The 27,658-nt window shown below is 34.0% G+C and overlaps 1 protein-coding gene and 1 long non-coding RNA gene across 2 annotated transcripts in view; one reads left to right on the top strand and one right to left on the bottom strand.

The window, feature by feature from the left end:
- The window catches only part of LOC147069950 (cubilin), a 138,292-nt gene that overhangs the window by 87,826 nt on the left and 22,808 nt on the right, over positions 1–27,658 (bottom strand). The window lies entirely within an intron of this gene.
- LOC147069951 (uncharacterized) lies at positions 17,940–19,680 on the top strand. The gene is made up of 3 exons (XR_015070937.1): positions 17,940–18,015; positions 18,364–18,569; positions 18,994–19,680. It is a non-coding gene; the product is annotated as an uncharacterized LOC147069951 (long non-coding RNA).

Raw genomic sequence — 27,658 nt, 5'->3', positions numbered from 1 at the left:
ATCAGGTCCAACGTCGCCTCTTCACTTTCAGCGTGATGAGTCTCATCACGCTTTGTATTTTACGTTTACCATATTGTGATCAAATTGTATGCACATCGACAAACCTTATATTAAATTTAATATTATATTATTTTATAATAAAACTAGCATTATTTCTTTTAGAATTGTTTTTACTAAAAATAATTGTTGTTTGGCATATTATGCCTTTCATAAATACCCAATTTCTATTTTTTTAAAATTATTATAAATATACTGTACATTAAAATTAACAAAATATGATTATTTTATGAACTGAAAATAAAAATAAGACAGTCCCTAATGCGCACATACATTTGCCATTGTATTACAAAGTAAATTTTGCTAGCGTGACTCTGTGCAATCAGTAACGTTATTTTCTTTGATTTGTTTACAATCCATAATTATGATGCGTAGCTTTTTTCCCAACAATTTACATCGTTCCATGTTTTCTGTATTTTTTTTTATATTATTACAATAAATACACCAGGCGAGTTTTGTATATTTTCAATAAATGCAAGATTAATGGATATTATTTATTCTGTACTATGATTATTTATTTTACATACTCAGTATTACAGAAATGCCTAATGGCAATTTGAGTACCTGTATTAGTTTCAAAGTTAATTATGCCAGTATTTATTTATGCTTAATATTACTAGGTTACTACCTTTTCTTTTTACGAAAGGTATCATTTGGACGCATTTAAACCCCGCTGTTGCTCGTTAAGCCGATTTGTCACACATTTTTACATTGCATTACGATGCTTATTAGATGAACCAATTCCATTCCCCCATTTTAATAAAATTGTTTTCTGATTCAGTATTGAATACCTGCTTATTCAGCCTTCTAACTGCACGTACAATAAGATGCGTTTGTAATCAATAATCTTCTCCTAGTACTAGAATTTTATAATAAGTTACACATTAAAACATTGTTACGACGTGCGACATCGCGAACTCCAAATATTATTATTGTGTATATGTCTTCTTTCGACCATTTCCGATCCTAATAGGATCATATGGGCCTCACGGAGTAGAGGTTTGTATTAACAGATTTTATTTTTACGAGAAATGGATGTCAGCCACTTGCTCAACCTATTAGGTCCATACTCTGACTATCTATTTATAATATTACATCTCTGACTATCTATTTATAATAAACTATTTGAAAATACAAATGCAATAATTATCATAAAAGAAAACCTGACGCGTGGATTATGATTCATCAATCATAATTAATATTATCATAGTTTTATATGTGCATATTGTGCACTTCCCGACTAACTAGACGTCATTTGAAACTTTTAAAATATATCAGAACACGATGCCAATGCATGTTTTAATACTTTTAGACATCTTTAAGTAGAATTGAATTCATTTTCAGTTAATTCTATTTTGTATGAAAAGTTATTTCGGAAGAAATCTGTAATCCAATCCACTATTATTGGTTGCTAGGAGTCTGGGGTCCTAGCAACTAAATTATTAATATACACGTGCGTTACTATGGAAATCAATAATATGAATATTGTCAAAATGACATTTAACTATTATTTCTATCAAATACAATTTTTTTTGATCGTTTAAGCTAGTCAAGTCAAGTTTATATGATCCAACAGAAAAATTAAAAACGTTGTATATAAAAAGTTCTTTTTATCTTGTAATTATTTAATATTATGTCTTTTTTTGCATGTATCAGTTAATTATTAATACATATCAAACAAAATTTTCTGCAACTGAAAAACTTATTTCTCATAACACTATTAATTATTAATAGTTAAGAAAATCTGTTCTTGTTGTTTTTATTTAATAAATAAAAACTGTTTCCGACCGGTTTCGTCCGCCTCAGAGGGACGAAACCGGTCCTAATCTATTGTATAAAAGTGGAACAATTACTACAAAAAAATTTGCGTTTTATTAAATAAAAACAACAATACAATGCAGTTCCACCATGAATTGACAGTTAACAAAATAAAAGAAAAAAAAATCTGTTCTCACAGTTATAAAATATATGTTTACGGTGTATACGTATTCAACGATTTTATCATATATTCTAGCATATAAAACTTCTATATTTTATATTATTTTATTTTCATCGAAACAGATTCTTTACGGTTTTATAATCTTGAATATATAATACATTTTGAAATCAGCGCGAGTCTGAAAACTTTTGGCAAAAGAAATAATATTATAATTTATGTAAATGCCGCCAATAAAGGTTCCCCCTAGCAGCAATCACAGGCTTACGTGGAAAAGAAAATGTTATTTTACCTTTTTAAGCCACTAAGGCGTGTTGGAAGGTGGAAGCAATTGGCGTTTTAATATAAGAAGGAAATCACAAGATGTGTAAAAAGAAGAGACTTTGAAGGAAACTTTCGGTACTGTTCGGTTATCAGGAATACAGCGGAAAACACATTTTGAAAATAGCCGATAAACTGGATTACTTGTTAGGTTAACCTAACCTAACCTAACCGAACCTAACCTAACCTAACATAAACTAACCCAAAATAACAAATAATCCAGTATATCGGGTATTTTCAAAATGTGTTTTCCGCTGTATTCCTGATAACCGAACAGTACCAAACATTTTCCTGAAAACGAAGGCTAAATACCTATATGAAAATTAGACAAAAAAACTGTTATGAACAGTAGTTAAATTAATTACAATTCATTTTGTGTTGCAAAAGGTATATTATTTAATTATTAATTATTAAAATTTTATATTTACCTTTTTATTTATAAATATTCAATATTGTTATATTTATTTTCATTTATTTCTTTTTATTTTTTGTTATCGCTATCTTGCTAGGCTTTACTATAATGAACGTGAAAAGGAAAAACGGCGTAATCCACACAAATCAAATTTTACAAGAGCCACAAAAACGTGTTTGTTGTGGTTTTCGGTCAAAGTTACAATACAAAATAGACATAACTTTAAAGTTCATGATAATTAATAATTTGGTTTTGATATACCTAATCTGAGTCAATTAAAAAAAAAAACAAAAATGATGGTTAAGTCATTTTCACACGTCACTTTTTTTTAATTGATAGCTAAATTTAGATAATAAGTCGGATAATTAGTCGTGTACAACATTATTATGCAATAAAACCTATTTTCAACAAAACTAAAGATTACGCCCTTTTTCTTTTCAATAATAGTCGATATTATAATTTATATAATATGAAACTTTACTGGTTGCAATACATTCTCTTTACATCAATACATCTATTTATTTTCTATCAATACATCTATTTTTAAGATAACCTTATAATTTTACCTAATATTATATAAATAAATTATTATCGTAGGCTCCTGTCAAAATCAGTAGTCATAGCAACATTTTTTACTGACGTAGGACGGACCTTGACATAATAATATAATAATACATTATAAATTACATGGAACACGGTAAATACAAAAGGTCAAAATAATGTCTATTAATTGCATACAAAGTCTAATATTTTTTTTTCTCGAAATTCGCTATGATCATCATAATCATTAGCAGCCGAGGACAATCAAATGCTGGATAAAGACTTCAATAGATCCTTTCGCTTTTCTTTGTATTTAGTTTTTTCCTGCCTCGTACATCCACCGAGCTTTATGATTTCGTTTATCCAACGGGCTTTTAGTGCGACCTTGCAGTCGTTTTGTATCCTTTAAGCGTCAATTACATTGAGCTTTTTTACGAGCTGTTTATTGGCGAATTTAAAAGCGGGCGGTTCAGCTACTGCGATTTGATGATTACACACAAAACTTTCCATTCGCTGATAAGCCACAAGCCAGCGAGCGATTTTGACGGAACGTAGTTCGTTTTTTTTACCGGGAGGTCGCTACGCTCCATAACAATGTTTCCATTAAACGTCAAAAAGGTAAATTTCAAAATGAGTAGTTCGTTTTTCCACCACCATCGCTCTACTGCGCAGACGCAGTAAGCCCACACGCCGGCGTGTAGTGTGAAAAGTTGACCGGCTTTCAACTTTTCTCGGTGGAGTGTTTACAACCTGCTTATTAGCTTATTCGATGATTACACTGGGCGAATTTACAGGCAGATTATAAATTTGCCAATAATCAGCTCGTAAAAAAGCTCAATGTAATTGACGCATTAGCTAACATTGTATGACGACTTTTATATAGCGGTTGTCCACTCGTCGAGAAATATGTACAGCCCATTGTTATTGAACTGTCGAGCCGTGCGGACTTGTTTTTGCATCGCTATTATTTCGCTTTCGTTATCTTCAATTTTGACCCTGCTATTCACAAGTTTTTGATCCCGTTTCTTCACTAATACCTTCGCCTGCCCTTGGAATACGATTTGTGAAACTTTTGTGTGTTTTTCCCTTTGACTTTCCCGGGAATTGTGACTGTTAATTCATTTAATAATAGTTAGCTAATTATTGTAACAATAATATTTATTGTGCGATAAATTGTGTTTGAGTGAGTGACGTGTGACTAGTGTTATCTAGCGCCATGGTCAACCACAAAGGGGACCCCATGCAAGTGGAAGGAATTTCCACTAGGAAACGGAAGTCGGACGTGGCTGAGGGTATTGGTGACCCAAAGCAGGCCCCCAAGGTCAAGGATAAAAGGCCTGAGAAAGAAAAAGAGAAAGACAAGCAGAGCGCTTCCACTTCAAAGGGTAAGGGCGTTAAGTCAAGGGCTGGTTCAGCCTCAGCATCTTGCGAGGAGATCAGTCCCGTGGCTTTGAGTATTCTCTCTGAGTCTCAGGAGAGTGCATCCAGGGCGACGATTGCCATCAAGAGGGCGCTTGCCACCCTCAAGAAGGACAGTCGTATTGCCAGAGCAACCGTGAATACAGTAGCCGAGGAGCTTGAGATGGCAATCACTGAAACGTGGGCCATAGCGATAGAGCTGGAGGCGCACAAGGCAATTGTGAAGGATCGTGCTTCCTTAACGAGAGCCATCATCCAGGCTCCTTCTAATGCTCCTCCCAGGGCTCTTTGGAGTGACGTAACCCGTAGAGAGGCTCAACCAACTAGAGTCTCCGAATGGCCACCAGTTCCTCCGAAAACTGTCACCAGGCCGGAGGTGATGTTTTATCCGACTAAGGAGGGTCAAGAATCGACTGCCACAAAGGAAGCGGTTATGAAAACTATTGTGCCTGAAACTTTGGGAGTGCACATCACCGGGGTATGCAAGATCCGGGGAGGCGGGATCATCGTGCATCCCAAAAGTGACGACGAGGCTAAGCGGCTCATGGCTGCCCCTGGGCTGACTGAGGCCGGCTTTAAGGCCCAAGTCGCGGGGAGAAAGCTTTCCCGCGTCATAATTTTTAATGTATCCATTGAGACGACAGAAGAGCAGCTCAAGGAGGCAATCATAAACAATACACAGGAGGCGTCTGGCCTTGCATCTGAGGGTTACGCTGGAACCAAACTGAGCCACAAGGCGGGGCCGAAGACCTGCTGGAAGCTCTAATTCCACAGGACATACCTACGGTACATGAAGATGACAGAACCTGTCAACTAAGACTATCTGCAATCTTGCCGTTGGAGACTCACTATTCTCCTGAGCTTACCCAGTCGGAGGTGGGACTAATTTTTGATGGCCTCAGGGCGGGCAAAGCCCCCGGACTTGATGGGATCAGCAATGTAATTGCCAGAAGGGCGTGGCTTCGAGCACCTCATGAGATAGTCGGGCTGTATGCTGACTGCATGAGCAGGGGCATCTTCCCGGACTGTTGAAAGAAGGGTCTCCTTAGGATTATACCTAAGATGAGCACACGACCACCGCATGACCCAAAAGCGTACCGTCCAATCACTCTTCTGCCAGTGCTGGGTAAGATATTGGAGCGGTTAATTAGCAGAAGGCTGGAAGACCACCTTGAGAGAATCTACCCTATCTCGGATAAGCAATTTGGCTTCAGACCCGGCAAGTCTTCTGAGGACGCTATCAGATTTGCACAGAAATTTGTTGAGGACTCAGAAGGAGTCATTGTGGCAGGCTTCTTTTTGGACATAGCCGGGGCCTTTGACACCGCATGGTGGCCATTAATTCTATCTAAGCTTTAGCTCCGACAGATCCCGGGGGACCTCTTTGCTCTAGTTCAAAGTTATTTTAATAAAAAGGAAGTTATATACGACTCTAGCACTGAATCGATTTACAGGGAGACCACCATGGGGTGTCCGCAGGGTTCCGTGCTTGGCCCCTTGCTATGGAATATACTTTTTGACGATGTTTTGACGTTACCTCTGCCACCGGGCTGCACGCTCGTCGCATACGCTGACGACCTTCTTTTACTAGTTGGCTCGTCGAGCCATCCGACACTCGAGCGCGTAGCTAAGGACGCATTATCGAGAATCCTTAACTGGGGTAAGCTTTTCTTTTTAAGGTTTTCTCGAGAGGTGACCTACTTGGGGGTCGTTCTGGACGAGAAGCAGACCTTTTTAAAGCATGCTAAAGTAATTGTGGCTAAGGCCAACTCAGCCTATCAGAAGGTTGCTCGCCTGGCGGGCAACAATTGGGGCCTAAAGCCTCGGGCCCTGAGAATCGCCTACGAGGCTATATTCATGGGCATAGCTGGCTATGCCTCCAGCGTGTGGCACACCAAAGCTTCGCTGACAATTGTGAAGAGGGCTCTGCTTAGCGGACAGAAAACTGCTCTGATTGGCTTTACTAAGGCCTGTAGGACCACATCTTCGGATGCCCTGGCGGTCCTTGCGGGGGTCTTTCCCCTCGACTTGCACGTTCAAATTAGAGGATCGATCACTCTCCTTATGAGGAGGATCAATACAACTCTCGCCAGTGTCCCTCTGACACCGCCATCGAGAGTGGAGGGCGTGAGCTACAGAAAGACTGTATCTGAGCTGGTCTACAAGACCGCATATGCGGCATGGCAGGCGAGATGGGTGGCCTCCTCTAAGGGCCACCAGACTTTTCTATACTTTCCAAATGTCTCTTTAAGACACATGACGAGGAGACTGATGCCGACCAACTGGACTAGTCAATTCATGACTGGCCATGGAAACTTTGCGGCCAAACTGCAGGGGTTTGGTTTGGCAGGACATGGGTCGGGTTGCTCATGTGGACACGACCAGCAGGACGCAGAGCACATCCTGTGGGACTGTCCACTTATGGACCCCGAACGAACGGAGTTGTTTGCCCGGGTCCGACCCCATTCGGGCCCAATAGGACACGCGGACATGGTGGCAACCGAGGCCAATTTTGCGGCCTTTACTAAATTGGCCAGAGCGTACGGGGGGCGGGACACTCTCAACTCCCCTTGCGACTCTTAGAATTAAAGTCACTCTGATAGTTGCCATATAAATTAACATCATGCATTCGCACTTTGGTGCAAGGTTGCATCACCAGTCCCGTGCGGCTCTGCTCGGGACAAAATGAGGGCTTAAATTCTTTGATCTGGCACACGTAAGGGTTATGTTAGCCGGCCGCGTATGACGTGGCTGCATATACATAACGGGAGCGGAGGTGGGAGTTTTACACACCAGCCCATTGTTATTTCATATGCTTAGCGATATATATCACAACGCGTAGTCGTGTCTGCTTATCTTCTTTATCCATTGGTTTAATTTTAAAATTTTCCGCATCATATTTAACATGCATCTTTCCAAAGCCATTCTGCGCTATTATAAATTGTAACATAATTAAAAGTACCTATATTTTACGTATTAACAACAAAATACGTAATTGTAAAGTGTGCTACAAACATTAATTAATATTAATTATTGATTTATTCGTAATATAATAAGGTTTAGGTTTCAATTTAAAATTAAGATATTTACAATAATACCATTGTATACTATTAATTGTTCAATGTGGATCGGACAACCTGGAGAAACTGGTGGTATTGGGTGGGCTCCAAGGAAAGCAAAGCAGAAGGAGCGCGGAGGAGGAGCGACCAAGTGAAGGAGCTGACTGGGGCAGTATTCACTCTGCACTGAGAGAAGCAGAAGATCGAGAGGGGTGGAAAGTTTTGGTCGCTCGAAAGATTACAAAATTCAATGGTGGTCACAATCCTCAACCATGAGGGAACAACAAAGAAGAAGAAACCATTAAAATATTTTATTTGACTATAAAAAATGTTAATTTCTATAATGAAAAAAAAATTGAATATACCTACTAATGATTTACCCATATTTTCTATGATGCTTTGTGATATAATATTGGTCATATTGTTTAGGTAAATAATTAGTTTTAACATGCTACAATAAAGATAGAAAGAGAAGAATTATACTATTATCTAAAAGTACCTGCCTCTCTTATGGTATCTGAACAGTTAGTAGTTCTAAGATTCGAAAAAAGAAAACTAAGATAAAAAAATATTTTGAGCAAAACAATTGCGTCATTTTAATAGTCGATATTTTATCGCGACTATCACAATCTAATATATAAAAATTAATATTTGTGTGTTTGTGTGTTTGTTTGTTCGTATTTAATGCGCAGCCATACCGTTCATCCGATTGCGATAAAACTTTGTAAACTTATTGCTTGCACTTGCGGGAAGAGTATAGGCTATACATATATATAAAAATGAATGTCTGTCTGTCTGTATGTCTGTCTGTCTGTGTATCTGTCCCGCATGCGTTCCTATACCATTCATCCGATTGCAATGAAATTTTGGTAAGTGGTTGCATGCACACCCATGAAGGTTTCTGAATTAGAAAAATCATCATCTTCTTCTTCTTCTTTATTATATTTTATTTTATTCGTATGGTTCCTATACCATTCATCCGATTGCAATGAAATTTTGGTAAGTGGTTGTATGCACACCCATGAAGGTTTCTGAATTAGAAAAATTATCATTTTCTTCTTCTTCTTCATTCTATCTTCTTTTATTCGTATGGTCCCTATACCATTCATCCGATTGCAATGAAACCTTCGTCAGTTGTTGTGGTAACACCCGCAATGGTTTTTGAATTAGTACAACCACCTTCTTCTTCTATTCTATATTCTTCTATTCGTATGCGTTCCTATTCCATTCATCCGATTGCAATAAAATTTTCGTCAGTAATTGTGCCAACACCCGCAAAGGTTTTTGAATTAGTACAACCATCTTATTCTTCTTCTTCTTCATTCTATCTTCTTTTATTCGTATGGTCCCTATACCATTCATCCGATTGCGATGAAACCTTCGTCAGTTGTTGTGGTAACACTTGCAATGGTTTTTGAATTAGTACAACTATCTTCTTCTTCTTCTATTCGTATGCGTTTCTATTCCATTCATCCGATTGCAATAAAGTTTTCGTCAGTAATTGTGCCAACACCCGCGAAGGTTTCTGAATTAGTACAACCATCTTCTTCTTCTATTCTATCTTCTATTCGTATGCGTTCCTATACCATTCATCCGATTGCAATGAATTTTTGATCAAGTGTTGTGCTCACGCCGCAAAGGTTTCTGAATTGTTACAACTATTTTCTTTTTCTTCTGTTTGTATGCGTTCTTATACCATTCATCCGATGCGATGAAATTTTGAACAGTTGTTGTGAGCACGCCGGTGAAGAGTTCTGAATTAGTACAACCATCTTCTTCTTCTTCTATTCGTATGCGTTCCTATACCATTCATCCGATTGCAATGAAAATTTGATTATGTGTTGTGTTCACGCCCGCAAAGGTTTTTGAATTGATACAACCATTTTCATCTTCTTTTTCTTCTATTCTATCTTCTTCTATTCGTATGCGTTCTTATACCATTCATCCAATTGCAATGAAATTTTGACCAGTTGTTGTGCGCAAGCCCGCGAAGGTTTCTGAATTAGTACAACCGTCTTCTTCTTCTTCTATTCGTATGCGTTCCTATACCATTGATCCGATTGCAATGAAACTTTGGTGAGTTGTCGTGCGCACGCCTGTAAAGGTTTCTGAATTAGTACAACCATCATCTTCTTCTTCTATTCGAATGCCTACCTACACCATACATCCGATTGCAATGAAACTTTGGTGAGTTGTCGTGCGTATGCCCACGAAGATTTCTGAATTAGAAAATCATCTTCTACTTCTATTCGTATGCGTTCCTATACCATTCATCCGATTGCAATGACATTTTGATCAAGTGTTGTGCCCTTGCCTGCAAAGGTTTCTGAATTAGTACAATTATCTTTTTCTTCTTCTATTTGTATGCATTCTTATGCCATTCATCCGATTGTGATGAAATTTTGACCAGTTGTTGTGCACACGCCCGCAAAGGTTTCTGAATTAGTACAACCATCTTTTTCTTCTTCTATTTGTATGCGTTCTTATGCCATTCATCCGATTGTGATGAAATTTTGACCAGTTGTTGTGCGCACGCCCGCAAAGGTTTTTGAATTAGTACAACCATCTTCTTCTTTTTCTATTCGTATGCGTTCCTATACCATTAATCCGATTACAATGAAACTTTGGTGAGTTGTCATGCGCATGCCCACAAAGATTTCTGAATTAGAAAATCATCTTCTTCTACTATTCGTATGCGTTCCTATACCATTCATCCGATTGCGATGAAAATTTTGTCAGTTGTGTGCGCACACCTACGAAGGTTTCTAAATTATTATTATATAACATACAAAGTTTGTAGTTTGTTTGTCCCATCCAATTTTGATTTTTTTTTTTACTACATATTAATAACATTAATAACGTTTTCATATTTTGGATTCGATTTTAATTTAGTGTTCTTATGTTTGACCTTTACTCCTATTAGAATTATTTTCATATCGCCATATTGTATTACACAGATATTTTAATAATAAAAAAAATAATTTCTCTCTCTTATTATTTTTCAAATATCTAAGATAAATATAACCACGAAGCGACCCTGTGCGAAGCCGGGTACTTCAGCTAGTATTTAATAAAAAACAGATTCGGATTGGTGCTTAAACATTTTTTTTACGATAACACCTGGCCAAATTTTTATCTGGGTATAAAAAAATCTCCATAACTGTTTATGGACTTGGATATAGATATTATTATCGTTCATTATTCGCACAAATGCCTTTTGTCACAGTTTTATTTGACAAATTTTATCTCTTTTGTTGTGCTAAATTTAGCCTGGCTTTATGATCCGTCCATGATTTGATTTTTTTTTGTATATGGTATTATTCCATTATATTATTTTCATTCAAATGCACCGAGGAGGTGGCTTTTTTGTAGTTCCAGAACCAATTACTGTTTTTCTCGAGCTTCGTTCGTTTTTCAGCGGGAAATTAAACGAAAAGAACGTTATATAGTTGGCATCGTTCGTTTTCTTATTCCTTTTATTCGAAAAGCTCCGTCGCAAGTGAGCATTGAAATTAAATTTTATTGGTCTTTGAGTCTTGGAGCTTTTATTGTGTAAACAATGGTGACTAATTAGCAATTTGCGAGATCGATTATATACCTGCATTAATTTGTAATATCAAATATTTTCATTTGAAGTATTAACAATAATTACTACACAATTAACATACTCTCAAAAATAAATGCTATTTTAAGTAAACTATATTTTTCATTCATAACATACGCAATAATAAATAAAAAATCAAACATACTCATAGTTTGAATTATTAATTTTATTCAAATTGATCAAAGTTTTGCAGTATTCTATTTGAGTCATTTTTTGCAAACCAATGTTTCGTTATTATGCATACTCACCATTCACCAATGGTAAACACGCAACTTAATTTATTAACTTATAATTGATTTACCTTGGTTTCACCTTTTGATATCTTTAGGTACTATGCGCTTTCACCAATAGTAAACACGTCAGACTAACAAGGAATAGTGTTAATTTTCATTTTAAAACAAATTAACGCATTAAAATAACGTAACAACACAAATATTTACTAAGTTAAGTATCAAACATAAAAATGTTTGTAAAAACCCGTAGTTGATACATTAGATAACAATATGTACCTACTTACTAATCATACATTCAGTAAGCGCATTAATGAAATTGTTTTCAGAAATTTATTAAAATTACTCAAATGGAATAGGTATATGTAGTAAAGAACTTAAATCAATTAGAATTTAAATTGAAAGTATATCAAGAACTGTTGGATAGTGTTGATTTTAGTATATTAAGTATTTGAAATATAAATGGTAGATATGAAAGATAATTTTATCGCGGAAGACCAATATGATTAAATGGGTTTACATGGATTGAGTTACCATAAATATGCCGGGAAACTTACATGTCGTTCTGCCAGCAATGATAATAGTTCGTCTCTGTTCTGGCAGAACACACTAACTGGAGAATACTAGTTTTGAGTAATTTGACTTTGAAAATGTTAAGATGTTTGAAATGGTCTATAATGTGAGTTTATTAAGTAATCGTAAAAAGGATGACTTCAAAATAAAGATTGTTTATTTATTAAGATGGTTTCCAGATGGTAAAGTTTGAGATAAGGAACATTTTGGTATAACTAACTTAATATGTCATTTTTTCGAATTAGTGTCTTCTGCCAGAACAGTGACGAGTTATGATGTGTCTCTTTGCTTGGGTCGAGAGTGCCTTTAAGGCAGAAGCCGCAGGTCTAGAACGATTTGGCGCTGAGACAACAGCTGGGCGTCACGCAATCGAATGAAATTCTAAAATAAAAATATACGTTACATATTTAATATTATTATTTAAAGTATTATATTATTATTTAACACTTGGTGAGAATTTATATATCCATATGTAAATAATGATTTAATTATGGTTTATACTCGTATCTAAGTTCTAACGAGAACAGAGTTTTTTTATTTTTATATAAAGCCTCAGGCATGATAATTTTTAATTCGCAATAAAAAAACAATTTTATTTAGAGCAAAATGAATTAAAAATACCTAGTAGTAGATAGAAAATTATTAAAATTCCTCGTCTCCCTTCTGTTAATCGTAACGAACGTCTATTAATTTCATTCGATAGTGCGGCGCTCAATTAATTGTCTTGATACCCAGTTGTCCCATTCCCGAAGCCTCTTGGTATATGTGTCGATAAGATGGATATAAAGAACTTGGTCGTCCTAAGCTGGAAAAAAAACAGCTTTGGACAGACCTGGATAGAACTGCTGGAGGTGGCCAAAAGCCACACAGGGTTGTAGTGACAAGAAAAAGAAGACAAGTTGATACTCTGTCTTATATTATTATATCTAAGTTTTTAATAAATAAATACAATTTGGAAGGCATATTAGAAACTATAAAAGATGTTTTAAAAAAAAAAAGTTGAGGTAAATTTAATCTAAGCATATACATTTTTAGTTTGTTCATTTTCTTTTTTCATCGTATTCACTATCGACATACAACCTTATATTATAAAATAGATTTTTTTCAGATGTTTGAGGATTAATGATGAAAAGGATTTTTGACATAACATTACATTGTTACTTACATCGGTTGCAATAAATAAACATAATAAATTAAAAACATTATTCAAATTCAACCATATTGAAAAGAGACTCGTGAAATACGGGTGCTTATTTTCGTAGAGCCTCCGTCCTTTTCGCATAAATAACTCCTGCAGCCCAAAACGTGGACATAAATGAAGAAACTTTTTTTTGGCGTTTTATTTTTCTGTAAAATTTCGCGTTCGTGTTAAATGCTATACAGTCTTTATTTATTTGTAAACTGCGCAGTCAAATTAAATCGGTACTAAATTACAAACGGCAATAAATAACGGCTGGTCCTCTAAATAAGAGACACTGGTGCAAATTATTATTTTAATTTAGGACAAAGCTACTTGATACGAAAATAAACAATTCGATATACACACGGCTACAAAAATGATAAATCTAATCTGGAGAAATTAATTTTCTTTTTTTTATTTTTTATTTTCATTAAAAAAGAAAATTCGGTACTAGTCGGTTATACCGGATACAGCGGCAAACACATTTTTAAAATAACCGATATACTGGATTATTTGTTAGGATAATCTAACCTTACCTAACCCAACCTAACCTAACCCAACCTAACCTAACTTTACCTAACCTAAACTAACCCAAACTAACAAATAATAAATTATTATTTTAATTCAAGACAAAGCTACTTGATACGAAAATAAACTATTCGATATACACACGGCTACAAAAACGATAAATCTAATCTGGAGAAATTAATTTTCTTTTTTTTATTTTTTATTTTCATTAAAAAAGAAAATTCGGTACTAGTCGGTTATACCGGATACAGCGGCAAACACATTTTTAAAATAACCGATATACTGGATTATTTGTTAGGATAATCTAACCTTACCTAACCCAACCTAACCTAACCCAACCTAACCTAACTTTACCTAACCTAAACTAACCCAAACTAACAAATAATAAATTATTATTTTAATTCAAGACAAAGCTACTTGATACGAAAATAAACTATTCGATATACACACGGCTACAAAAACGATAAATCTAATCTGGAGAAATTAATTTTCTTTTTTTTATTTTTTATTTTCATTAAAAAAGAAAATTCGGTACTAGTCGGTTATACCGGATACAGCGGCAAACACGTTTTTAAAATAGCCGATATACTGGATTATTTGTTAGGATAACCTAACCTAACCTTACTTAACCTAACCTAAACTAACCCAAACTAACAAATAATCCAGTATATCAACTATTTTAAAAATGTGTTTGCCGCTGTATCCGCAATAACCGACTAGTACCGAAAATTCTTATAGTTTATTATTTAATCACGATCTTTTTTCAAGCAATAATAATTAAATCTAATTAAAAGCTTATGCCGTTGGGTTGGGGGTTAACAAATGAAACGACAGTTACATTCAATGAGTACATTATTTTTATTTGTTGTAAAGAAAAAACCATTAAGTGGCAGCATTCAGACTTATCTTTTGCGCCCTCCCCGAGCGTCTGTGCTGGATCTTGTTGATAATTTTGATTTTTAAACATAATATCACTATTATTTTGTTAATATCCTCTGATTAGTTGGTGAGTTTTATTTTAGTTTTCTCTCTAATGAATTGGAGTTAATGGAATTTCAATATAATATGAAAACAATTAAGGCTTAAAAAAAATAGGACTAATACTAGGTAATTATTCAAATATTGCCAAAATAACGCGTAGGTATCTAAAATATGTTATGAATGTAAAGTATTATTTATTTTGATCAATTATGTCCTATGTGCATTAAGACGATACTTCAGTGAAACGGCAAATAATTTTCAACCATAGGCGCGACGAAATTTTGTTCTCACTGGCAGTCGGAGAGCGAACGTCGAGGTGTGAATATGTCAATTTGTTTCGTAATGGCGATGGGGGTATTAATTCTTAAATCGTGTAAAAATGACTAAAAACTTTACACATTTACTTGAAAAAGAAAACATGTCAATTAATGTATTATTATTGTTACTAATAGAACATACGTTAAAGTGCCCACCACCACCCGTCATATATGCACAACCGTGGATATGCACGGCCGCTTTCTATGACGCTTTAAACGTGTCTGAAAGAAGTGATTTTAAGTGCTCATTCCGTCCCGAGACGGAGACGCACAGGACTGATGCTGCAACCATGCACCGTAGTGCTTAAAGAAGAAAGTTAAGAAAGAAAATTTTTGTTTTTTGGACTGGCTCTGCTGTCCGTTGACGTTAAGCGCTTTGTGTACCCGCATACTGAGTGTCACGAATTGAAATGGATGAGTCTACAGAAGAGTCGGGACTATCCCACTCCCCATACGACGCTGCAAATTTCTCAAATACCGCAAAGTTGGCCTTGGTTGCTACCAGATCTCCATGAACAATTGGGCCCGTGTGAGGACGGACCCTGGCAAACAGCGCCGCTCGTTCGAATTCCATAAGCGGGCAATCCCAGAGGATGTGCTCAACATCTTGGTGGTCATGCCCGCAGGTACAACCCGGCCCATCTACTATCAAGCCAAACTCGTGGAGTCTGGCGGCGAAGTTGCCATGGCCGGTGAGGAACTGGCTGATCCAGTGCGAAGGTTGGAGTCTTTTAGTTTGGTACCTGCAGAATACGTCTGGAAAAAAACGCTAAATAAACAGAACATTAAATGGTCGCATGTTGGATTTATATGACAAATTATATTTCGTTCGGCATGCGTCATATGAACCCGCGACCCGCAATCCGCGCATCGCCTAGCCACGATCTTTTTAGACCATGCCTCAACTGAGGTATAGCCTTAACCATTTCGAATACGAAACATAATCTAATTTCAGATCAAAAGTTGAGAGGATTTTTAAGTTCTAAAATTTATACCCTAAATCAAAGACTTGACCTTTATTAAGGTTTTTTTTTAGTTGAAAATGAATGTTGTCTAAAAATAACTTGAAGAGCTTTTTAGGCTCTTTTAGGAAAACATCCGGAAGTCAAGAACTTTTTATGAATTTATAATAACAGATTCCTGCTAAAAATTCTCGATATCGCGAAAATATTATTCACGATTTCTCGAGAATTAAGACACAATTAAAAATTGAAACAAATAATCTTTTCTCATTATTTTTCAAGAAATTTTGAAATGAGAAATGTTATTTGCAACCTCTGACTTTTAACTACTAGTGAAAGGTAAGACTGTGTTAAATTTTATTTAAATTGTTTATAGCCAGTGAAATACAACGTATCATCATGATTTATTTCTTATTCTATTTGTAACATTTTTTTCCATATTAATTTAACGACTAAACATCACAAAACATTAAAAAAAATGGTACAAAAGAAAACTATGCAAAAGCGTAGACATTGAATTTAATTTCCGTTAAATATCCAGTGCTACTTATGAATAATAACACTACATTCTAAATCAAACTTCGATCTCCTCAATTTTCTGCTTCGCATTCTAATCGCCCACCAGTAATAGTTCTTTGGCGTCCCTCTCCATACTGCAACCCCAGCAAAGACTCGTTCTATTCCTCCCGGATATTCTCTTCACTAGCACGTTTAAAGACATCTGCTTTAGAATTATTTTAGATAGACGCTATCTTTTATTATTATAATATACGTATGGCAAGCTGGGGACGTCACAACCAATGTTCCCTGTAAGGTGTGTGCGCGCACATCTACCAAAATGTGTCCGCACACATGTTTTCATCCCCCGCACAGTCCTCACACAAAAATATTGTAAAAGAAAGTTTCCTTTGCCAGATTCTAGTTTTGCTCGAATGCACGCAACTAACACATGCACAATTCTTCGACTAATTTCTCGGAAGGCGAAGGTGAAGTGCGACTAACGCGAGCACGCAAGTGAAATTTTACGTCTAGCAGGATCACTATTTCCGTCCCGTTCTATGGCGTGCCAAATCATACGAAAAGAAGATACGTATTTTAGTGTTTATCAATGACCACCTGTGTTGGTGATATATTTTGTTTATCTTTTTATGTTTATGTTTATGTTGTGGATTGAATGAACAATTGTATGTGTGTGTGTTTGTGGGGGAAGGGGGTTGTAAATTTACCGCACCAGGTGATGGTGATCTGCACATACAATAGAAAAATGAGAGGGAACGTTGGTCACAATCGCATTAGTCAGGTGCTTCGATGTTAGCTAGCAGTTCGGCTTTACTTCAACTTGTCAGATAGTTTCATCCCTTCATTCATAAATTGGCATCACTTAAGGGCACACATGCTTACCTAGAGTTTCTGTTTTTTCATTTAAAGTTGAACTATGACATTGAATACTAGGTATGATTTTTAAAGTGAAAGTGATATTATGTTACATCTCTTTTACGCATGCTAATATGATTAAAAAGTTTTTCTTTCTCTTTCTGTCACATTCGAATTTGATTACCAAAGTTTAAACATTTACTATGCGTATTAGCTGACGTGCTTCGTCGTTTACAAATTATAACATGAATTTAAAAAATATATATATTTATAATATTAAATATATTTTATAATGTACACAGATTTTTTTAACAACTATATTATATATACTTTTATTTATTTGTCGCATATTCAAAATGTTCTTGCTATATTAAAATCTTTTTTTTAGCCGGCCAAGTAAATCCGTATTTTTGGCCATAGACTAATAGAAAAAACTCTCTGCTGTCAGATTATGTTGATAGCAAATTGCAAGATACCTAACGAAGGAATTGTGTTTTATATCAGGAATAAGAAACACTATCTGTAAGTACAATATTATGTTATTTATTACTGTAGTAGTATTCTGTGTGTTTTGCATATATTATTCAAGTGTTAATTTATTGTTTTCTTAGTCTACATTAGTTGCGTGGTTAGTTTAGAGGTTATTGCGAGAATGCCTGTGATTTCATATTTATTTGTTTGATATAATCTAAGGCGTTCTAGTTGTTATTAAACATGTTACCTACCTGATTACTTTATTTTAGTTAATCAATCTTTTTTGATGCTTTGTATTATCACTAATCCGTTTTAATTACCATTCTTCAAACAGTCGCACACTATAAAAGATTAAAAATCACACTATTAACAGTTCATATGTTATGTTTTTTGCAGATGGAGAAAATGTCTACCGAGATCTTTGCTTGTCGACGGTTTCATATGAATAAGATGGAATGAAATAAATCTTTTAATTAATAATGAAATAAATCCGACTTTCGGCGTACGATCCGAACATGGCGTGATTCATATAATATTATTTATGACGTAGACCATCAAGCATATATACCCATTTTATAGATTTAATAGTACAATTACAAAAGGTAAATATAAAGTGACTAATGTTTGTAACCTATAGCTATGTCTATCTCGCATACATATTTAAAAAATAAAACAATTTTATAATTACATTTTTGCACTAAATTTATTATCGATAATGATATAAAAGTTGCTAAATTGATTCATAATATTCTAAAATATAATATAATTTTGCATATCAGTTACTTGTATCATATCAGGTATGTCATTTGGTAGAGCTTACTCTCCAAGTCTTTTCTTTTTCATCCTCAATATCACTTTGATATTAGAAACATTGTCTTTCTAACACCATTTCAAAGACTTTAAGTTTTCTAGATGCTGTATATTAATTCTTCTCTTCGGCTATATCTGCATCTTAGTTGCAGCATATGGATACAATGCGGCGCCTCCAAGAATCTCTGTCACTCTAGTTTTTTTGCATCGTTCCAGGTCATACTAGCAGCCCGTAACTCCGCCAGATATGCTATATAGATAGTATTTAGCGGCCATCCAGGACGCCGGAATCCGGTTGGCTTGAAGAACAGGCAAACCAGATTGGGATTCTCTTCAGGCACTCGCAGCACGTGGCCGGGCCAGGTACAAAGTTGCGTATTCACTCTCAACGTGATGCGAGGCTATTTGGTGCGTTCTTTTATCTCCCGTTACTTCTAAAATTACCGCACACCCAGTATCCGTCGTAAACATCTGTTCTCGAAGCTCAGTATACGGTTGCTCGGAGCCTTTGTAAGGTGCCATGACATAAAAACTAGTAAGATATTTAAAATAGCTGCTAGAATGAATACATTGTTGAAAGGAAATGAAAACTGATAATATGATATATCAATTAATTTGTCCATCTGAAGTTGTAGATATCAGTTAATAATTATGTGTTATACCAGTAATTAAATGCTGACTTCAAATGAAAATTGACTATTAAATATTGAAATAATATATTACCAGTTTTGATTTTTTTAAGTACTATACTATATCCATGGTTCATATTACAATGTCATAGTAAAACTTAGAAGAATAAAATATGTCGTAAGACGAAATCAATCTTGGGGTTTTAATATAAGTTAAATAAATAGTACACAGCTAATTTGTTATTACTTTGAATACATGCCATGTCTTTACATCAATAAAAAACAGAAAAACAATTTAATAATGTATAAATATTTATATAAGACTTAACAACGTCTAGTTAGACATCTAGTTAGACACGATGACCTCCATTTAATTTCCTCTTATTTTAAAATTCACCAAGATATATCCTAATAAGTAGGTAAGTATATTACATTTGTACATATAATAAGTAAATCAAGTACTTAACATAAATAATTATACTGTAAAATTAAATTACAATTGAAGCAGTATATATGGACCCCACAGAGTAATTAACAATATAATAATTTATATAATTATATCGGGTATATACTATATTGACACATTTTAATGAAGTCTATTTTTCTTGGTACCTACGTTCAATGATAAATGTTGTTTTATATTGTAACATAAACAATGGTAATATGCATTGATCTTTCTGATTTTTAAACTGTGATATCTATTTTATATATCTATTGATTTCTATGTGTATTATTGATACATTATTTATTTCAAATACAATAATTTCAAAACTAACAGTAAATAATATATAGAAAGCGTCATGTTGTTTAGTTGGAACATCTACTAGGAAATTCCATCCAATCCAAATTCAATTTTTACCAGGTGGGTACTTGTAGGTCAGTTATTTTTGGAATAAAATGAATCCCTTAAAAAATATGAAATAAGAATAGAATGATAAATATTTGTGAAAATTTACCAAATCAACATGTTTAACGTGAATATTTTCACACTAAAATGATAAATATTGTTAAGAAAATATACACAAACAGTTCATTCAGAAGTTATGACGTTTAAAAGATCCCGCGAGTTAACTCGTGCGTGGCACTGATCATGAGGTGATATCAGTTATAATCATTTATGAGGAATGGTTATAAGCCATTGGCACAACCAATTTGGTTTTTGACCTTGAGAACAAAATGTACTTTTTACACGGAACCAAAACTCACGGCTGCAGAGACGAATGCTTATACAAAATATGGCGCAGTGGAATCGCCAGCAAGATCAGGTATCATTATTTAGATGTAAGTATACATATTATTTTGAATTTCATAAAATTACACTCGTTCTGGGTGTCTCGTAACAGTAAACTATATTAGTAAATTAGATATATCTTGATGAACTATAAAATAGTGATGTAATATAGACTTGTTGAAAATATATTAAGCATAATAAAATTTAAAATAAAAATTTAGAAATTCAGCCTTTCTGGTTCTCTAATATTCATAGATCTACTGGTTCTGGGATCTACTATTTCTGGCAGTAGACAATTCATATAAAAGTGATATATCTTTTTTTCAATCTTTTCAATCCAAAATGTCTCGTCTTTTTTGATTAATTCTATTTTAACAGGAAAATTATGTCCCGTCCAAACTCCAAATAAACAGACATCTTTCTTAGTAATATGAAGCTGCCCCTGAATCTGGAAGTACCAATCGTGATTTTTATCTATTACCATATTCCTGTCTTTATCTACTTTCCAAAATTTAATTTTTTTCTGTACAATAGCTTCATCTGCACTTATTCCAGCAGCTGAGAAAGGACATTTTATTTCAATAATTGTATCATCATCGCTGATGCCATCTGGCGTTGCACCGATAAAATCATACACATCATCGATAAACAATCCACATCTCTCAATCTTAATCCGTTCTTGTACACTAAGCTGTTGTAAAGCTATTGATTCATTTTCTTTACCATATTTTACCGCTTTCACGTTGGCTAATGATTGGCTATATAATAAACGTTTTACCAAAGGCCCAAATTTTGTATTTTCTCGCCGCTTACACACCTTACCAAAAACAGAGGCAGTAAGAAGGTTTCGTCGCCTTTCTAGCCATTCTGCACATTCAGATTGTAATACGGTGCGTCTTTCTATATCCCTCCTCTCATAGTTTGTCAGTTTGAGTTTTTTCAAAAAAGTTTCTTTTAACAATTGATATTGATTTTTGTCCATATCAGGTTTTTGGCAACTCTCTCCATAATCTGGATTAGATAAAGGAACAGTATGTATTGGTTTTCGCCAAGATTTTCCTATTTTTTTTTTATTTATTTTCAACCTTCTTGATTCTAAGCGATTTATGAAGGCTTTTGGGCTATTTTTATAAACTTGTTTTTGAATTGTGCAATGTAACTTATTTGTATTAAATGCGATTACCGCCGCTGCACATCGTCCCATGTACGATTGTCTTTGAGAGTAGTTAATTCTCTTGCCGCCTACAAATTTTGCAATCATGTTATTAAAAGATTCTGAAATATTAGTAGAAAAATTATAAATTTAACTTTTTGAATTTAGCACCAAACGAGAATTATATATCATTAATTGAGAAAATAGACTGCATTCTTTTAATGCTGGTACATAATTTACATCAAGCATGTCCTCTGTATTTGGTTCATTTGTACAAAAATATGGTAGACAAGAAGTATGGTCTCCAAAAACATGGTGCGGTCCATTAAATAAATCTTTTTTCAGAGCGATAACCTTTTCTTCGAAAGTACTATCTTGTAGTTTTCTATACTTGATTGCACCTATGACGGCTTTCCGCAGACGTCTTTTTCTTGACGCAATGATTTTTCTTACATTCAAGGGATATCTTGTGTCTTTGGTTAATGCCTCTATTTTGCCACAATAATTTCTAATTAAATGGTTTTTACATTCAACTTTCTCGACAGTTACATTCGGATAAGGGTGACAATCAAGAATTTTTTTGTATGTGCTGGAATCTCCATCAGCAATCAATTTTGAATAAATCAATCCATGTGTATTAATAGATTCTTTAAAGCCTTCTAATATTGCTGTAGATTCCATTCCACCTGACGGACCGGTATAATTTAAAAAGCATTTATGTTGTTGAGCAGGGATATTTTTATTTTTAGCTTTGGCGCACAAATCGCAATATTTATTTTTCACTGACATGTACAAAATCTTTCCGGTTCTTTGACCAATGATCGTGGCAGCGCCAGATGCTGCGGAATAATTGCATCTGTATGAACGTTTCGACCAACAGCCGTCTGCAACAACTGATATCATGGGAATACCAGAAGAATCGACGTCACCATTTTCGATTGCAAGTTGTCGCTCTTCTTTCGCAGCGTTTTCCATACTCTTATTTTTGGTTTCTTCAAACCACTCGTACACCTTCTGTTGACTCTTTCTGTATGTTCTTGCTGTAATCGATGGTACGTCAATTGCTGAACACATTTCTTCCAGATTTGAAAATCCACTGCCGATACTGATTATACTGGATACAAATGCGTCACACAGATTCATTTTGTTTTTGTTCATTTCAGTGGTATATAATTTTAATTTTTTACCACAAAGTTTACATTGAATAAAAAATGTACTACTAAAGTTATCCCGATTTTCCCCAAAAATTTCTAAATGTGATAAATTACAATTAAATGGAGAATCATGGTGGCTAATTAATTGAAGTTGTTGGAAAAAATATGAAAAGTCTATAATTCTACGGCCTTCTACACGGAATTTAGGGCTTGAATCTTCAATTTCATTTTCTATAATAAATTCTTCGTGTTCGTGTTCAAATGTGGGATGAAATTCTGGTTCAGGTAGTATGCTTTGAGGATTTCCATGCTCAGGCATAGTCTTCGGCAATATATCAATACTATAATACATTCAAAAATATTAGTTTAGTAGATAGTTAACAGAAAACAAAATGTATAGCTGCTATTAATTATTGTACCAGATTATAATTTTTGTCACAGACACACTAATTTCGAATAAGACATGGCACAAACATAATATAAAAATAATATAAGTACAAATGATCATTATACTTAATTGTGTGTATTAATAAGTAATACGCAAAACTTCCTTTTGCAAGATAAATAAATATTGTGAACCAAAATTTTCTGTGAAATGTGGTTTTTTCAACTATGTATAATTATGTCAAATTATAAAATAATAATTTCAAACCTTTGTGTTTTTAATGTATTAATATTTCCATCTTTTCTCCTACGTCTTTTTTTGGAACTTCCAGCCATCGGATAGTGAGTTCGTGGCATTTTTTGTAAGTACAATCGATATAAATAATTGTGATAATATTGTTAGGTACCTATGTCAAAAACCGAGGATGAAAATTTCGCATTCCCGCTGAAATAAATGACGTTCATAGTATTGCCAGGCTAAACTTTCGAAATTAAAGTTAGTTTTTAAAAAAAAAATTACATTGGAAAATATTATGTAAGTACAGGCATCCATTATTATGTTATTTGATGAAAGTATTCTTTAAAATCATCTGTATTATTATAATCTCGCAAATTCATAATTTAGTAAAAGTTAAATTTTCTGTAATATAAACATCAGTAGGTACCTAACCTATGTTGATTCATAATTTTGGCTAAGTAAAAAATATAGATATTTTTACTTCGCGATGTGTTTGGGGTGTTCTAAATTATGTAAGTATGTTTAATAACAAATGTGAAATTCGTAAAACCTCATGTGTATTATTTATTAAATAAAAATAGTAAAACTAATAGTAGATACAAATGGTGAAAAACTTCATTCTCTTATTTACTAAAATATCAATTCAATAATATTTTAGTAGATATGGCAATACTGGACGACCCGATATATGTCACTGAAATAAAATAAAATCTATCACAATTTATAAAATACATACCTACTACAATCATAATTATTTTGAATGTAGAGGGAGATAGTTATAGAAAGGGACAGAAAACTGATTGCTATGTTGCAATATTAGGCAAAATAGATTGCAACAGTGTTAAAAATTATAATGTATGATTTAGTATGACATAACGTAGAATTGACGCAAATACAAATTTCTTCAGATTTTTTTTTGTTTTGTCCTCAAATGTCAAAATATGTTTTCCTTTTGAATAATATGTTCGAATTTGTGTTTGTTTCGCCTATTTTTGTGTTCAATTTGTAGCATTCACTTTTATAAACATATTTTTGTACAATACTTGTGTGTTGGCGTATTTTTTTGGTCATATAAAGTTAAAATAATACCAGCTAAAGATTCCATACATCATACACCAATTCGCAGGTGGGTCTGGCGGATATCAAGATGGTCGAATATTTCGTGGAAACAGTTGTTTTAAAAAGGTCTCTATTTAGTATTACAAATTTATAACTAACAAGATATTTCATCATTTATTCAATGATTAATGATAAACCTTCTGATACGTAGCTTTATATTATTTCGTATGTCTATAATTGTAGCATATTTAAATAACAAAATGTCCACTCGCTTCCATTAGATTTAGAACCAATAGAAACTGCAAATATTATAATTATACTGAATATATTTTACTACATTATGTTTTATAACATTACAACTATCTATAATAAATCGTTTGAGATAATAATTAAGGGAAAAATTTGTCATCATCACAGCCTATTAATGTCACAAAAATATGGCTTCGTTCTCAATTATCACGTTTCACGGTTTCAAAGAATATTATTTTACGTCATAAAAATACTTTATGTAGTTATCAAATGTTTTACATAAATATTTGACGATGAATAAGCTTCATAATGATATAAATAGTTTTTCTACAAATCTTACGTACTATTCAGGCTTAACCTCTGAAAATACCAGAAAATAGCTGACATGGAACACCTTCCCCCCCGTATTTCAGCTACATACTAATATCTTATGTACATATCATGTGTTTTAATTCAAAAAAAAAATGCCTAATTTGCTTTATTTAAATTGTATACACGTGAGAATTTAGAATCAATGTCAGCGTAAAGATCTTAGAACTTTAAAAAAAGATTTTATAGAATTTTCAAGTCTGTTTTAAAGAATTTATTATTTTCTTTTTTTCGAGGTTTCAATTATTTATTCAACTATGTGTTAATTCCAGCCTTTCATAATTTTTAAAAAAAAATATCGTTGGATTTTTGTTAAAGTAATTCATTATCATTTCCTTCTTTTCAAATGAATTTAATAGGTTTTGATTAATAACCAAAAAGCTTTCCATTAGAATTAAATTTCTGAAAGCTCGGCTTAACTTCGTGAATATTAGTGAAACTTGAAATTTTCCAGTAATTTTATTTGATTTCGTTATTCAACTTTTTATACGTACCCAAAATTGACTTAACTTTTAATCGCCTTAATATCTCAGTCAAAATAATCATTTGACTTATTCAGGATTTGAAAATAAAATTATGAATCGATAGATAATTTTTTTTCGGACCGCAAAATCGTATTAATGCTTCAGAAAATATGATTTACGGTCGGCATTGCTTTTATTGAAGTTTAACTTATTATGAAATTAAATAAAGCTGATTTTTTCAATAAGGGTTAGTTATATTTTTAATACTTAAATAACATAAAATCTCTAATATAAAAAAAATCTTTAACCGTAAAAAAATAACTACATGAAACATGAGAATTTAGAAATATATTATTACTGTGTAGAGAAGACATGAGACAACGATATAACTACTTGCTATAAAAATATGACTTACAATTTATTGGTATAACTGTTTTGTTCAGTTCAGAATTATTGTAAATTTAAATGACAGAAAATCTATTTTCTTTTGTTTTGTCATTATTTTATTGGAATTATTATAATAGATGAATTAAAAAATATAATTTCTGAGCAATACACTCTTGTGGATTATTTAATTCAAAATAATGTAAATGTATATTCATATAAGTTTGAGTTTCTTTACTGTTATTCTATATTGAAATGACAATATGACAGTTTAAAAAATAATAACACTGTGCGTAGTTACCTAGTATTTTTCTGGATTTATAATAAAGCAAGGCTAGTTTCATGTTATAGAATCACTCAGTCAGTATTATAGATCAGTTGTGCATAACCTATTTGATATAAGGATCCATTTTCTAATTTTTCAAGAGCTGTAGTGGGTAAAAATGTTGAAAAATAATGAAATATTATACTAGAAGGGACAGACATTTTATTATTTTTAATTTAATGTTCTATAATATCAGCTACCCCAATCACTCTCATCTCTGCATTACGTACATACGTATTTTCACTATAGAACTTAGTATATAATGAATTTAAATGTTATCGTATTCCATGCAAAATTTTTGATGGAGTAGGTACTTGTTATCTTGGGCTACATGCGGTCCACGAGCAGTTTGTGCATCACTAGTATATATATGTGTCGCTAGATTTCAAAATCAGCCATAATAGATGAATAGGAGAAAAACAGCTTTTTGTTTTCTCAAATACACAGTCACAAGGGTGAAAGTTTATATTATTTCGAGTACAGAATATTTAAAATTAATAAATTCCACATTTTGATAATGCAGAAATGTTAGAAAGCAGTAGTTCTTCAGCAATTCACAAAAAAGTCAAAAATACCTAAAGGTGGACTTGGCTGATTTTGAAATGTAGCGACACATATATAATCTGAATGCCGCTAAGACCAAATCCATGTGCAGTGCTGCATGCATCGACGCCGACACTCCTCTGCGGGTTTCCGGTCTGCCCGTCGAGTTGGTGTCCAAATTCAAATACTTGGGTGCCACGGTTGCCGATGATGGTGTTATTTCTAGTGAGCTTGGAATCCGCATGGGTGTAGCGGGCTCTGCGTTCAACTAACTTGGAGTCGCATGGAGGTCAAGGCTGTATTCTGTGAGGACCAAATGTCGTTTGTTTAACGCGTGCGTGCTACTTGTGCTCCTGTATGGCTGTGAGACATGGCATCTTACTAAGCTTCAAGAGTCTCGGCTTTTGAGCTTTGAGAATCGATGTCTTCGCCGAATCTTAGGGGTACATTGGAACGACCGCGTTACAAACACCCGAGTTCGTGAGCAGACACAACAGCCTTCGGTGATTGAAGTTATCACAAAGAGACGATTTATGTGGCTGGGACACGCATTCCGGATGCCGCCAAAGAGTGCGGCATTTCGTACCCTTGTGGCACAGCCTCAAGAGTTCCGTCGCCGTGGCCGGCCCTCCCTCACCCTGCAGCGATGCTACAAAAACGACCGACGTGCTGCAGGTCTGACATGGCGGGAGGCGCAGG

The sequence above is a fragment of the Rhyacophila brunnea genome, unplaced genomic scaffold (assembly GCF_057557595.1).
Source record: "Rhyacophila brunnea isolate RB1 unplaced genomic scaffold, BYU_Rbru_1.0 scaffold_22, whole genome shotgun sequence".
In the NCBI taxonomy this organism is placed as follows: domain Eukaryota; kingdom Metazoa; phylum Arthropoda; class Insecta; order Trichoptera; family Rhyacophilidae; genus Rhyacophila; species Rhyacophila brunnea.
The sequence above is the reverse complement of the archived record's forward strand: the minus strand, read 5'-3'. Positions and strand labels throughout refer to the sequence as shown.